This window comes from Aedes aegypti, chromosome 1, assembly GCF_002204515.2.
Source record: "Aedes aegypti strain LVP_AGWG chromosome 1, AaegL5.0 Primary Assembly, whole genome shotgun sequence".
NCBI classification, from domain to species: Eukaryota; Metazoa; Arthropoda; class Insecta; order Diptera; family Culicidae; genus Aedes; species Aedes aegypti.
The window spans coordinates 185,875,354-185,890,315 of record NC_035107.1 but is presented as its reverse complement, the minus strand read 5'-3'; the positions used below and the strand labels follow the sequence as shown (position 1 = coordinate 185,890,315).

Here is a 14,962-nt window from a genome sequence, read left to right as displayed (position 1 = left end):
CGCCGGACAGCAACCTTGCAAAGATTGAAAGATAGTGTTCGCGTCGGATCCGGTTGGTACAAGAAGGCGTGGAGCGCAACGAGCTAGGTGGGCGGATCAAGTGCGTATCGATTTTGCAAGCGCCGGGCAGAACCGAGGATGGAGAGATGCGGCAACGAACCGAGTATTGTGGCGTGAAATGGTTGATTCAGTGTTATCTGTTTAGATGTTAACTAAATAAATGAATTGTGGCCCACGCTTAAGATCAAGGGTAATGAACTTTACTCATACATACAGATAATGACGGTGGTTTCGAATACTGAAATACCGTGCACCCCCGCTAATTTGAACGGTACCTCATGCAAACCATCGGGGTTCATTTTTATTTTGAACATCTAGTCACCCTAGAAACGTGTTTTTGGTAACCTTTTTCACTGATTTGTTTTGATTCTGCGTTCCGTTCCACAGCGTTCTTCCTCACTTCACTCCGTTCCATGAGCTAAATGACGTTTGAACCATTTTTAATCTGAACGATGTGCAAATTAGCGGGGTACAGATTAAAAAGAGTTCAGATTAAATGTGGTCAAACCAATGGGGGTACCCGGTAGTTATTTACGCAACAATTTGCAGAATGATTTATTCAGCACGAGTCGCACATTTTGTGCTGTAAAAATCAAGTTCTGCAACGAGCTGCGTGCAACATTTTTTTTTAGCAATTTCGTAGAAGCCCACTTGAGGGTACCAGAAACCATATCGGAATGCATTCACCATTATTTTACAATTCCTGAAAAAAATGTTGTGTAATGATTTTTAACACAAATCAAAACAGTTGTGTAATTAGAAATCGTTGCAAAATGTTTCATTACAGCACTGTTTTCATTTGCGTAATGACTGTTACTACACTGCATAATTCAGTGCAGGAAAGTAGGCCGCTTCATGATAAAAAACAGCCTATTACGATGTGAAATTGCAAAAAATATTTTTGTTTTGCAATTTTTCATAGTAATAAGCCGTTTTTTTAACACACCAATCTGTCATGAAACGGTCTACTTTCCTGCACTGAAGTATGTAGTGTGGTAATAGTCATTACGCAACTGAAACCAGTGACGTAATGATTGATAACGCAACGCTTTCTCATTACACAACTGTTTTGAATTGCGTAATGAATGATTACACAACCAGAAATTGTGAAATAATAATCAATGCATTGTGATATGATTTCTGATACCCTCAATTGGTCTTCTACGAAAACCTTAAAAAATGTTGTGCGCAACTTGTTGAAGAACTCGATTTTTACAGCACTCGTCGTAATTATTCAACTCGGCAAGCCTCGTTGGATAAATGTACGACTCGTGTTGTTAAAATCACTAACTACCTATACAAAACTCTTATTTTTCCGAAACAATAATACATATCTATTTGATTCCGTATTATGGTACCGGGACAAGAAAGTAATACCGTGATGAATCAATACCCGGACGCTTAAGCAGTGACAAATGATCTGATACCGATTTCAATCCATTTTTGTTTGATTTTATGAATGTACCACCATGTCGCATATTGTTTGGACATTATTCTTCATGATGATGACAAGTGTAGTTGTTTAAATAAAGAATTAAATACTAAAATGATGATATTTGCTACACAAGTCTTGTTTTTAAATCCGGACATATGAATCGAAAAGCCGGACACTTCTGAATCAAATTCCGGACACTCATACTGTAGCTAGCTAAATTCAAATAAATTTCCAATAAATGTTTTCATATGAGGTCATTAGACTACATTTAATTAAACTTATCACATGGAAACACATATAAATGCTCTCAAAAATTAACTGTGAGAAAATTTAATATTTCGGTTACTTACTCTCTTTGACTGTAGTTAGCATCAGATGATCTGCAATAATAATTGTCATTGAAGCATTTTTTCCGCAATTATCAAATTTTCATTTAAACATACGCTTTTCCTAGCTTTCCTTTAGGTTTAATTCGCATTTTTCTTCTCGAATAGTTATTTACTCACGCAAAATATAAATCGAATGCGTAGCGTCCGGATTTAAAATCATGGTTCACTGACCCGGACACTCATTTTTCGTTCGAAAAACATCCTTATAGACTACTTTCTGCAGCTTCGACATGTTGGAATTGTTCATTTACTAGTTTGTACACTCTTTTGTTACCACAAATCCACAAACAATTCACTTTTCAATTAATTTTCGTTCACACAAAGTTTCTCTTTTTTTGCTGGCGAGCTAAAACCACAAAAACTGCTCCATGAAAATACGTTGTCAAACTGGGGTCACAATTATGTTTTTATTATTTTCAATTTTCTTCCAATGATTACTAGATGAAAAATTATAGTAAAGTGTCAAGCAATGTTACACAAGTCAGATGTAAATAATTAAAAGCACATTTTTAATCAAATTTATATGGAAATTAGTGAATGTTATTGGAGTGTCCGGATATTGGTACCGTCCGGATTTTGATTCATCACGGTAACCTGACAAATAATTTGTCATCTTTCATATAAAACATGAAGAAATTAATTAATCACATATTTTCCAGAACATGATTCCAGCATAGACATCCCTACCATTGGATTGGACTTTCCGCATTTCCGTTATAGGTGGCCGTACATGTGAACGAAAGCCGGTGTGCCCCAAGAAGACGACACCCGCGGATATGCGGATATGCACAAAAGCAAGAGACACTCACATCCCCCTTCCGAACGGAACGTACCAAATAGCAAAAGGTCCTTCGCGTCGCGGTGAACAACTTCCCTATATGTGCCGGAGCAGTGCCAGAGGGACCGGAACGAAGAAGCGCGATTTGCGCTCTCCACGTCCTAATGCCCACACTTGGCTCGGGAAGAAAGCGAATTTCAATCCGCGAACTCCGTGCTGTGCTGCAGTACATTATGCCAAGGCTCCAACCGAATATGGGGTGGATGGCCAGTGAGTGTCCGCAGCCACCTACCGGGCAGCGGAAGTGGTTGCGGCAGCCAGCAGCGGGATGTTCCATAGTTTTCGGACCGAGATGTGTGATGGCTCTGGCTAGGTCCTCGATGTGCTACCGTCGTCGTCGTCGTCATCCCCCCTTCTTAACAATACACGAGGAGTTTCGTACGAGTAGCACAAGAGCCCGCTGTGCTCCTATCGATGGCACGGGGGGTTGCTTCAGCACACAAGTCTATTGCAAGCTCTCCTGCAAGGCCAACTCAGAAACAGGCCTGACTCGGAAGCGTAAGGACATGCGTGTGTTCCGTTATTTCAAATAGAGTCTTCTTAGGTGCGTAACTTTAGGTTTGGGTGTAAAACACGTCGCGAATCTTTTGAGCAATCAGTCCAGCGACAAGTGCAAACGAAGAAGTCCAATAGATAACAACAACAGCGGGCAAAAGTGGGAGGTCTGATAGATTTACCAGAAGCGGTGAAGTGTGTACCTCCGTTATCGCCCATTTGAAGATAAGCCCCGACCCAACGGTTTAGGTAAATAGTTTTTGGAGAGTGATCGCTTTCGCAGACGCGGGTAAACTTTGAAAAAGTGAGTCATTTGTTTTCTTTTGTTCTCGCGTCCGTTCGTCGCAAAAGATACCACGACTAAACTCTGTGCGGTTCTTGCGAAGTAAATGCTGTTTGCTTGCTGACCACCAACGGTGACTGGGGTGGGGGTTGAAACGTGTGTGTGTATGTATGTGGGTCGAAGTGACGGAGGCAAGAAAGGGTATGTGTTGAATTTGTGCGAAGGCAGGAGGGTGATGTAGATAAGTGGCCGTTACACACGGTTGAAGAAAATAAATTAACACCAGCATCAGGATCTTGCAACGACGCGAGATGTTTCGGCTGTGAAACTCGAACTTTGTAGGGTAACTGCTCCTGAATCAAAACTAATCGAAATAAAATACCGAAGTGTGATTTGTTATGTTTGTTTTTTGTTTGGTATATATAAGCACCATATGCGCCAATTTTGGGGAGTATGCACTTTTTGCCCCCTCAATAATTTTCCTGAGAATCAAGTATTACTTCGACCCCTCCCCCATATATGAATATTTTTTTAGTTCAAATCACATTTAATTACCGTTGGTTTTCAAATCAAAATTGGTTGTCTTATCAGAATATAGGTCGCGTATGAAAAAAAAAATGTACAAATCATTCAGAAGTAAAATCCCATAACTTCACCAGTAGATAATTTATAACGTTTCTGAAGCAATTTGCTCAAACGTATTTTCCTTAGATAACAGTAAGTTTTTTTTAAGAAAAAACTACAAATGAACTTTAACACTTCACTTTTTGCAAAAAAAATAAAATACTAAAATCACTAAGGTGAGCAAATACCTTTAAACTCTAATATGTGTTGCTTATCTTGACAGATAGGCCTATTTCGTCTGCGACTTACAGACTTCTTCAGTGTCGAGTGCTCGAGTAAAAGTAAAATTAGTAAGAGTTAAGAGTAAAATATTTTATCCAGCTCGAGTGTCCAACCAATCTTGCAAGGATATGTTTTTGATCTACAGTTGTGTTCAGAATAATAGTAGTCGACGTCGATTTTCATACAAAATATTGAATGTGTTTAATTTCATAATGACAAAAAAAATTGTTTTTACAGTACCGCTTATAACATTAAGTACCATGTGAAATCGCTATAATAGTAGTTTTTCATTTGTAAATTTGTAAATTGTTCAGATGAGTAGTGTTTGATCCTTTGGTCGCGTCATTTGCTCCTGCGGGGGCGAGTGATGGGAGCAGGATCAATCTTGATGGGCGTCGCTCGCGTAGCGCGGTGTAATAGTGTCGCGGATCGCGTTTGTAGTGTTTGATCTTTTGATTGTATAGCTTGCTCTTGTGAGGGCGAGCGATGAACACTTGTTCGGCGTACAATATTGCGAATCCGGTTAGGTGTGAAAATATCACCTTACCTTTACCTTATCTCACTAACTCAGTATCATTTCCATGACAATTGTGGAGATTCAGAGGTATATTCGGTCTCTTGTAACAATGGTTGTCTAACTAGCATGCCTTTCCTTCCCCAATAACCGCATTGTGTGCGGCTGGCAACGTTATTGCCTTTTAAACTTTCTTTTTCGCTTTGTGCGCATTGAACATGGTTAGTTAATCTCAAGCCCTATTCATTAAATCTCTGTGCAACTTCGATTGTTCTGGACAATCACGGAGTGCAACTACGAAGCGGTCTTCCATGCTCATGCTCATGTAAATTGTAAAAAAAATGGCAAATGCAAAAGATTTGTACTGCCCTTCTACGCATGTTCTTTGCATGCCTAATGGACCGTAGGACAAATATGCGTAGACTGGCAGTGTAGCTTGTTAAAATGATAACTTTCAACTCTCAAACTTTCAATACTCAAAATACAAGAGATATTTAAATTCTTAACACTACTAATATTTCTAGCGAATTCACCTGGTGCTTAATTCTTTATCCACCGCTTCGAAAAATTTTCATTTATTTTGTGAACATGAAATTATGCATATTTGTAGTACTCTGTCGAAATTTAATGGTAATTTCTCAAACTGAAACAAAGTTACAGCTTGCCAAATTTGAGAATTTTGTGTGATAATTGGTTTTTACTCCTATTATTCTGCTATTATTCTTCTGTCACGAATTGTCAGTAGCTGACTCACACTAAACACTCTGAAACAAGAGACTTACGCGTATTTGATTTAATAATGTTTTTACATTTTTTTTAAAGGTGACTAAGAGCATATAATATTAAGTTTCAAGACATCCAAAAGTAATATCACTATAACAACTTAAATACTTAATCATTCTTACTGCGTCTAACTAAAAGGCTTCTATGGGCTGAATATATATATATATATATATATATATATATATATATATATATATATATATATATATATATATATATATATATATATATATATATATATATATATATATATATATATATATATATATATATATATATATATATATATATATATATATATATATATATATATATATATATATATATATATATATATATATATATATATATATATATATATATATATATATATATATATATATATATATATATATATATATATATATATATATATATATATATATATTTCTTCTAACCCCTCTACTGGTACCTTCTTATTTTACCGCAATAAAAATATTCAAATCTCGATTCCTTTTTTTTTGTTTTTTGATATTTTTGCACCATTATTTCACAAGTTATCAGAAAACTCTTCTAGTTTTAGAGTCTGTGTCAATATTGTTCATTGGCCAACAGGATCATGAGATAATCCAAAATTTCTTGGAGGACCGACGCGTAGCTATAACCCACGTAAATATATCAGGCTAAAGAGTTTTTATCATATTCGGATATTCAATCTTTGCAACAATACATTAATAAGAGTATGTTGTGAAAAAATCAAGCAATTTGGTGCAGCCGTCTTTGAGTAATGAGCATTCATGTGTCTGGCACCACGTGGCCAAATTAAAACTTCAAAAAACATCATATCGTAATTTTCAAATATCTCCTAGAATACTCAATCGGTTTGTATGATTTTTTCAAGAGTAGCTGCTTATCATCTAGCTTTGTGAAGCCCACATTTTATTTTTTTGATAAATTGACGTGCCGTAAAATTGGGCGTTAAGAGATAAAAACAAAATTGAACTCGAATTTCAAGCAACTTCTACTATGTCGATAATAAAGAAAGGACAGCCCTACCATTCTCTCGTTGTGTATATCAAAAGCCAAATATAATTATGTGGATCCTATGACAAATATCTGAGATAATCATGAAAATGTATGATTTTTAACGGAAATCCAAATGGGGTGTTAAGGAATTTGAGTTTCGTAAACAAAACCATTTTTTGCCAACAAACAAAACATAATCTCTTTGGTCAATAACTTTGATGTTTTCATTAAATTCCATGTTCAACCTCAATCAGATAATACACAAATATTATTGAACTTGGAACTCCTGCAAACGCAAACCGTTTTATTTTAACTGCTAAATGTTTCATAGTATTTAATACTATTTGGAAACTATCAATACATCTTAAAATTGTCTTGAAATGGTTTTTATACTTAAATACAACAGGATCATAACCTATATAGGCAGTTTACGAATCCTATAAGCTATGCAGAGCAATTTCATAAATAATGAATAATATAAGAATAATTTAAACAAGCTTTTAGTTTCAATAGGGGATACAGTCGAAGCTCGTTATAACGACAACTTTTATAACGACAAAAGCTCTCTATAGCGACATATTTCGGTCCCTTGAAAAATATTTCAATGTTATATCTATTCTCTTTAACGACTTTTCTCTATTGCGACGGTCCCTTGCGATGTCGTTATAACGCGCTTCGACTGTATTGCCAATTTGCCCTGTAAATAAAACATTATACTAAATAAAGTATTTGCATGCCACACCCCATGGCATGGTCGAAAAATACTGGAGAAGAAAAGTGTTCCAGTATGGAGCGGAAATCTAATGCTCACTCTATAACACAAAGCGCTTAGTGACCGACGAGGCCGCGAAGTTCCACAAAAAGAGCTCAGAAATGGCAGAGTCTATATACAGAGAGTTGCGCAAAGAGACTTCATTGAATGATTCTGGATAAACAATTCAAAAGGGCACATCGACATTGGTGAGCATTGGCTTTGCAAGACGCTGTTGAGCCCAATTCAACTCGATCACGCTCACCAATACCACTATCAGGAAGAGCTAACACCAATCTGTCTGATACTGGTGTTAGTTTGCGTGAGCGGGCTAAAAAGGGCTCAACAGCAACGTAATAAATAATGTAATAAATATGTAAAATGTTTCTATCCCCTTATTAATAGAAAATCAAAACTTTGTCTTAAGAACAAGCTTTCGATATTCAAACAAATTTTCAGGCCAGCTATGTTGTATGCTGTACCAATATGGACTAGCTGTTGTAATACCAGGACGAAAGCTCTGCAGAGAATTCAAAATAAAATTTTGAAAATGATTCTGAGGCTTCCTCCCTGGTATAGTACCAATGAGTTAGATATCCAATATTGAAACATTGGAACAAATGTCAAATAAAATAATTTCAGGCAAAAATCGTTACAATCTTATATTACCACGATTAATGCGTTATATGCTTAGGTTAAATTAGGTTAAGTAAATTCAAAGCGTTTTTTCTCTTATAAGCAGGTGAAATCAATTCACCTGTAAAAAATCTGAACTGCTACGGCAAATTAAATGTAATATGTTGTTAACAAAATATTAATAACATTTTAAATTTGTTTTACCAAATTAGGATGATAGTGTTGTCTAATAACACAGAACACCTAGATATAAGAAATGAATGTAATGTTTTTTTCTTTCTAATCTGTTTATTTGTAAGGCTCAAATGTTTAAAAAAAACTCTACAGAGCCGAAAATCTTGACGAATAGTTTTGAACATTATTCTAAACATACACAAGAAAAGATCAATAATTTTGCTTCCGAGCGCAAACTTTCTTCGGGCGTGAGTGTTCCTTTGATCCGGATGAAGCGAACTGTGCTCGCCGCTGACTCGCATTGTTCTTTCCGATCATTTCGCTAACCGCCTTCCTTAAGTTTCTCAATACTTTCTTTCCGACGTATTTCCTTTGCTTGTTCAGCATCGATCTCGTATTCATCCGGTTGTGACTGATCATCCGATGATTCCGTCTCTTGATCAGATAATTCTTCCTCTAAAACCTCGATAACTTCATCAGTAAATTCCAATGGTACCTGCTCCTCCGTCCCGGCTAGTGGTCCGGATACAACCGCTGCATATGATGATGGCCGTACCGCTTTTCCCCCAACAGGAAGGTTCCCTTCTTTTCGCTGGGGACATGAATCTTTTCTATGTCCTACTTTTTCGCACAAGAAACATGTATCTTTTAATCCGTCGTAGAATACTTTTCCTTTTCGAAGTCCAACGTCGATCGTCGGCGGGATTTCCGTTTTCACTTCCATATATACGCCCCTAACTCCAGTATACAAATGGTCGAGTCCTAGGTTCGAGGGGAATTTTTCTCGAACCATGTATTCCACTTGTCCAAATTTTCCAAGCGCCAACGATAAACTTTCATCGCTTGATTCCGGTGGTAGATCGAAAATGCGGACGTAGCGTATATTGCTACCCGCGATCGACATACGCACTGTCACTGACATTCCGTTGGTGTATAGAAATTTCTTTGGCTCCCAGTTTTTCTTCAGCGCCTTTTTCATTGCTTCCACTGAGGTGAACTTGATGCACAGCGAACGATCTTGCGACGTTTTGTACGCTGTTTCCATCTCCATGAGGTTCACATCCAGTTGCTTCAAAAATGTTGCAATTTCAGTCCATGATGGTCGTGGACAAGTAACCGGGAATCGAAACTGAACCGTATTGGTAATCATTTCATCCATTCCGATAGATGAATGATTTCCAGAATCGATGTACAAATACCACCGACAGCGAGACAGTGTAAAAACCGGGCAACAAAACACTCTAGTTCATTACCTAAGCAGCAGGGCTGATTGAATAGACACGTTTTCTATCGAGAGCAGATCTGCTCTTGACTGCGCTCGTCGATGGCAGAAACGGAACTCATGAATGTAATGTTTGGAATGATTCTAATAAAGAAATTCAAAAAATCAACTAGCCAATGTTGCAAAACTTCATCGAAGAAAGTATAATTTTATATAGAACTCCTTCTGAAATATAAGCGTCCAAAGTTTCAAAAAAAAGCTGTTTTAGACCTTTTTTTACAATAATGCATTAATACATTTCAAACACCAAGTATACATTTTGGACACACTCATGATTATAATTGAATATAATTTGAACAGGGGCGTTATCTCAATATTCATACAATGGTTTCTTAAACCAACGCACAGTGGCGCATGGCCGAACGAATCCTCAGAAACTCTTGTTCTCAAAATCACTTGTTAATATTTTGTATACTCTTCTATACTATTAAATGATGATTCCTCAAAATTTGAGATACCGTCGTTGGGGGTGAGAATGGGACAAAAAGGGATATGTACGATTTATTTATTGAATAACTATCGCAATTTTACTCCAATAAACTTCAAATTTGATGAGTATGTACTTTGATGGTACATTAACAACTGTTCAAAAAATTAAAGAAAAATATTTATTCACAGCGGCACCACAAGTGAATGAAAAATTAATCAATCTCACCCCATAGAGGTCGTGACATTGGGTCACTGTAATTGAAATAACTTATTTTTGAGAATATGATTGCAAAACCATTCATAGCTGAAAAATATTGATGAAACACGATGCAAGCAAGACGAAAAGATATCTGAGATGTTTCACAAGTATGATAAACCCACTTAAAAGAACGATTATACCAAAAATTGACGAGCTATGAGAAAAAATATGTAAACCGAACATTTATCGTCAAGTTTACATAAATTTTCTTGTTTTTTCCCTCAAATTGTCTTCAAAGTCTCATCCCCATTGCCATAAAGCCTATTCAGTTTCCCCGAAGGTGTACTGAAACAGTGATTATTTTAAACCTTCGCAATTAGTTAAATTTCGGTGCGACATTCCACGATCAATACATGTCAGGCAGATGTTGACGTCATAATCCCGGTATTTCAGCGATCCAACTCATTTGTACTTACGTGAAATGCTTCTATAATATGAAAACACTGTTAAATAATCAAATTAAAAAAAATCCGCTTGATAAAATTTTACGATATTGCTGCGCACAAAACAAAGTTGCTGGTTTGAGAAGTTGTCAAAATGCGTTGCATTGTTATTCAATGCACGGAATACTCAAGTAGACTTGTTTGATGTTTCAGAGATGCTGTATTTAGATAGAATAAACACATCTTAATGAAAAAAGAGAACACCCAGCACCGTAAAATGTCAAAAAAGTGGACTTGCAATTTCATTTACTATCGTTCTTGCTTGACCAAATCTCACCCCCATCGTTGATGTTTTAGACACCGCACCGAAAAAAATTAAATGTTTGTGGAAAAATCAAATAGATTACAAAAAAATACGTGTGAAGTGTAATGAAAAGACTTTCCACCTTCTACTAATATAACGATAGAGGTTAAAGTACATGCGTGATACTTTGCACAGGAGAAATTTAATGTTGTAAATTTGATCTAGTTTCAACATACAAGTTCATTGATATAGTAAATAAAAACTATGATTTCTAAAAATGTATATTGTGATGAATTACGTGTAATAATATGTTCCCTAACATATGAATTATTAATTTAAGTAATATCAGCGTTATAAGCTGAAATATTTCATAAATCATATTTTTCCGTTTTCACCCAATCTCACCCCCTAGACCCATTGTCACCCCCATCGATGGTAGATCTGTTTTGATTTCGATTTTTGGCAGCACCATAAGTGTGGAAAAGTCGGCAAATGTGGACTGCTATGAATTCATCAACTACGGTTCTCCTAGCAAACTTCAAACAATCGTAACTCAACTAAATCATATCCGATTTAAGCCTTATAGGTTTCAGGCCTTTGATTCGGCTATCAGTACAAAATTTGTATTATTTTAAGTTTTTATTTGTAGCAAAATAGTTATTTATGCAACAAGTTGCAAAACGATGATTTTTTCAGCACGAGTTGTACGTTTATCCAACGAGGCTCGCCGAGTTGGATAAATACAACGAGTGCTGAAAAAATCGAGTTTTGCAACGAGTTGCATACAACATTTTTTGCTATTTCGAAAAATGCTATTGAATTGGATGAACTCTAAGCACAAACAAACATTTTAAGAGAACCCACATGGGCATACAGCCATGCGTAGTTTCAATTCAGTATTTTTCAATCACGTAGGCTGTGATACAGTAGTTCCCATGAATGTCACAAATTTTCTCACTCCCATCGGTATCATGCAGAGCTATACTTCCTATTGAATGAATGAACAGGTAAGACATCTAGGACAGTAGCTGACTACCAAAGCTGGACGATCCGATCCCACATCAAAATCGCCAACCTGTGTCGGAACCAGATCGCACAACGGGCTTAGACTCTAGTGAAGTGACTCGCCGTGTAAACCAAATGGACAGTCACTTCACTCGAATCGAGAATTGTCACCTGGCTATACGATACCAACTATTCTTACCTCACGTCGATTTTACGACCGGTGACCCCAAGAATCAGATACAATTGTGCTTATTCTGTGCGGCATGGCGAGACAAGTCGGTGAGGTGTCGACTCGCTTCAATTTGATTAACATCACCCGAGATGAGAACGACTCATCTCGACTCACACGCAGCGCAAAATAAGCATGGCATGAAGAGACTGGGTTATTAGGTGGACGCTTACCAAAACAGTACTGAAAAGTGCTACTTTTCAGCACCGAAAAGAGTGCTGAAAAGTAGCACTTTTCAGCACTGTTTCTTTCGGTAGGAAAAGTAGGCCGTTATGTTGATCAACTTCTCAATGAAAAGTTGATTGATTTACAACGGAATTGCAAAAAATATTTTACACAACATTTTTTCAAAATTTTGACAAAAATCTTCAAAAATTCGTCCGTTTTATGTGAAGTGTTTCGGAAAAATGAGTCACTCACTATGAAGCAGCAAATCATCCATACCTTCAGATGTACAATAGCTTCTTGCCCCTCTGTACCCCTGTTGGTAAAAATTCCACTTTCATTTTTCATTGTAATTTATCTAATTCATCATTCAAATTTGCATGCAGTTTAAAAACTCGTTTAAGAATTATCTGAAATTACTAAAAGGAAGTTTAAATTGTATCTCTAGTTCTGTAGCTGTCTAATACAAACATCTCTATTTTAAGGACTCCCAAATTTTACTCCGCACTGGGCCCTGAAAACCCTAGCTAAGTTATTGATTCGCCACGTGAAAACTTTTTGACAGCCGTGCAGTGTATCGTATCCAGCGGACTACTTAATATTCTGGTTGTATTGAGTAAAGTATGACGCATAAAACTTATTTATTTATTTATAAACGCATAAAACTAATCTTAATATGTTCCTAAATTAATTTACAAGAAACACTTTTGTAGCAATAAAAATATGTGTTGCTAAAATCGAACGGTTTTAATACCAAAATCGAACAGTGCCAAATTCGAACAGTTCCAAAAACCATCGGAATCTGAACAGAGTCGCGAATAGTAACGAAAATAAACTGATGCACAGCAAGCAAAATGCAGCTGTATTGATGTTTCTATGTTGTTCTTGAATTGCCTATCAATATTGTTCACTCCACACCAAAAGCCCGAAAAATTAGGGTAACGGTCTACAAATTTCGACCGTTACCCTAATAAGGAAGTAATTTTGTTTTTTTTTTAATTAATTGATTGCACAGCGTAACCCAAGTCAAAGAACATGCCAAAATGTAGAGAAAAACTTCCTCTACGAGGTAAAAATGCCCATACGTTCATGTAGGATCCAAAACACGTCGAAAATAATTGAATTGCACAGCCAATTAAAATTTAAACTGGGGTAAAAGTAAAACTGGGGTTTAGTAAAATTTAACTGGGGTATGGAACTACGGATTTTACGGTAATTTTTACGATTACCGAAAACACCCATTTAACCAAAATATGTTTTGATTGATGGAAATAACTGACTTAGTCAGTAAAATTGTAGAGCGTTTCACTGGCTTTCCAGTTTCCCATGCTTCATGCTTTGCTCCTCCTGATCCTGCTTTTTTCTAAAACCAAAACAAATAAAAACCCAATCCACATGGACATGTTCCTTATTGATAAGAGAATAAACATCTACGGTATACTCATATCTCAGTGGAAGTAATCAAAAAATGTGTGACAAAATCATTATTATTTGGTTGGTTTGCATATAAGGGGCAAACTCAATGATGCAGTAAATTTACCTCTTGTATGGAAACCAACCGAATTCACCAACGTAAGCAGTTAAAATAGTGCTGAGCCTGTTTGATTGCTTGAAATAGTTGAGTTTGTCACTAAATTCCGACTACTTAGGGTAACCAATATATTTTGGACCCCTATATATTTTGGACCACCTGGGGCATTTTCCTACAAATTTACCAGTTTAAATCGAAAGACCAATTTGCATGCCATTTGGAAAGATATAACTATTCCGCACTAGCATCAACCGTTTGTACAAAGAAAATGTGTTTATTTTATCTGAAATTAATTTAATTTAATTGGTCCAACCATGCACAACACAACACGTTACACACAGAAATTAAAGGCCTTAAGAAATTTTACAAATGTAAACAAAAACTTTTTTCAAAATTTCTGAACTAAAGGTGTAGAATTTCTTCGGTTTTGCATTGTCAATAGATTGATTAGACTATGGGCAAGCATATTATACAACCAGTGTCGTGGACTTTATCGCCAAACAATAAAAAAATGCCGGGGTCCAAAATATATACTTTGAGGGTCCAAAATGTATTGGTGTATCCAAAATAATGAAAAACCGTGCTTCACAATTCAATCATTTTCGACGTTTTTTTAATCCTACATGACCGTATGGGCATTTTTATCTCGTAGAGAAAGTTTTTCTCTACATTTCGGCATGTTCTTTGACTTGGTTACGCTGTGCAATTAATTAATTGGGAAAAAAGACTAAAATCACTTCCTTAGGGGGTCCAAAATACGACCGTTACCCTACCACGAGAAAGTGCAAAACAGGTGCGGGAAAAATTTGGTTGCCATAGACGTGTCTCCTGGCGCCGGATGATTCTGCAGCAGGAGATTCTCATTTGACACATTCCCGCATGCGCATCAGTTTGTTTTGATTTGATTTTGACGACAAATCAGTGAAAAAATATCAAGTACTGAATAGTCGGTAATTGTTTTTACTGTTACTGACTTCTGTTTTTCATTATTTTGGACACATCAATACATTTTGGACCCTCAAAGTATATATTTTGGACACCCGGTTTTTTAATCGTTTGGCAACAAAACCCACGACCCTGATTGTATAATATACTTGTCCATAGCCTAATCAATTAATTGACAATGGAAACCCGAAGAAATTTTATGCTTTTGGTTCAAAAATTTG

The 14,962-nt window shown here is 36.3% G+C and overlaps 1 protein-coding gene across 1 annotated transcript in view; it reads left to right on the top strand.

The window, feature by feature from the left end:
- Nucleotides 1-3,211: 3,211 nt before the first annotated feature.
- The window catches only part of LOC5578527 (protein distal antenna), a 72,669-nt gene continuing 60,918 nt past the window's right edge, over nucleotides 3,212-14,962 (top strand). Inside the window, exon 1 of the mRNA XM_021855099.1 lies at nucleotides 3,212-3,466. The gene's annotated coding sequence lies outside the window, so the exon portion shown is untranslated. The remainder of the gene's footprint in view (nucleotides 3,467-14,962) is intronic.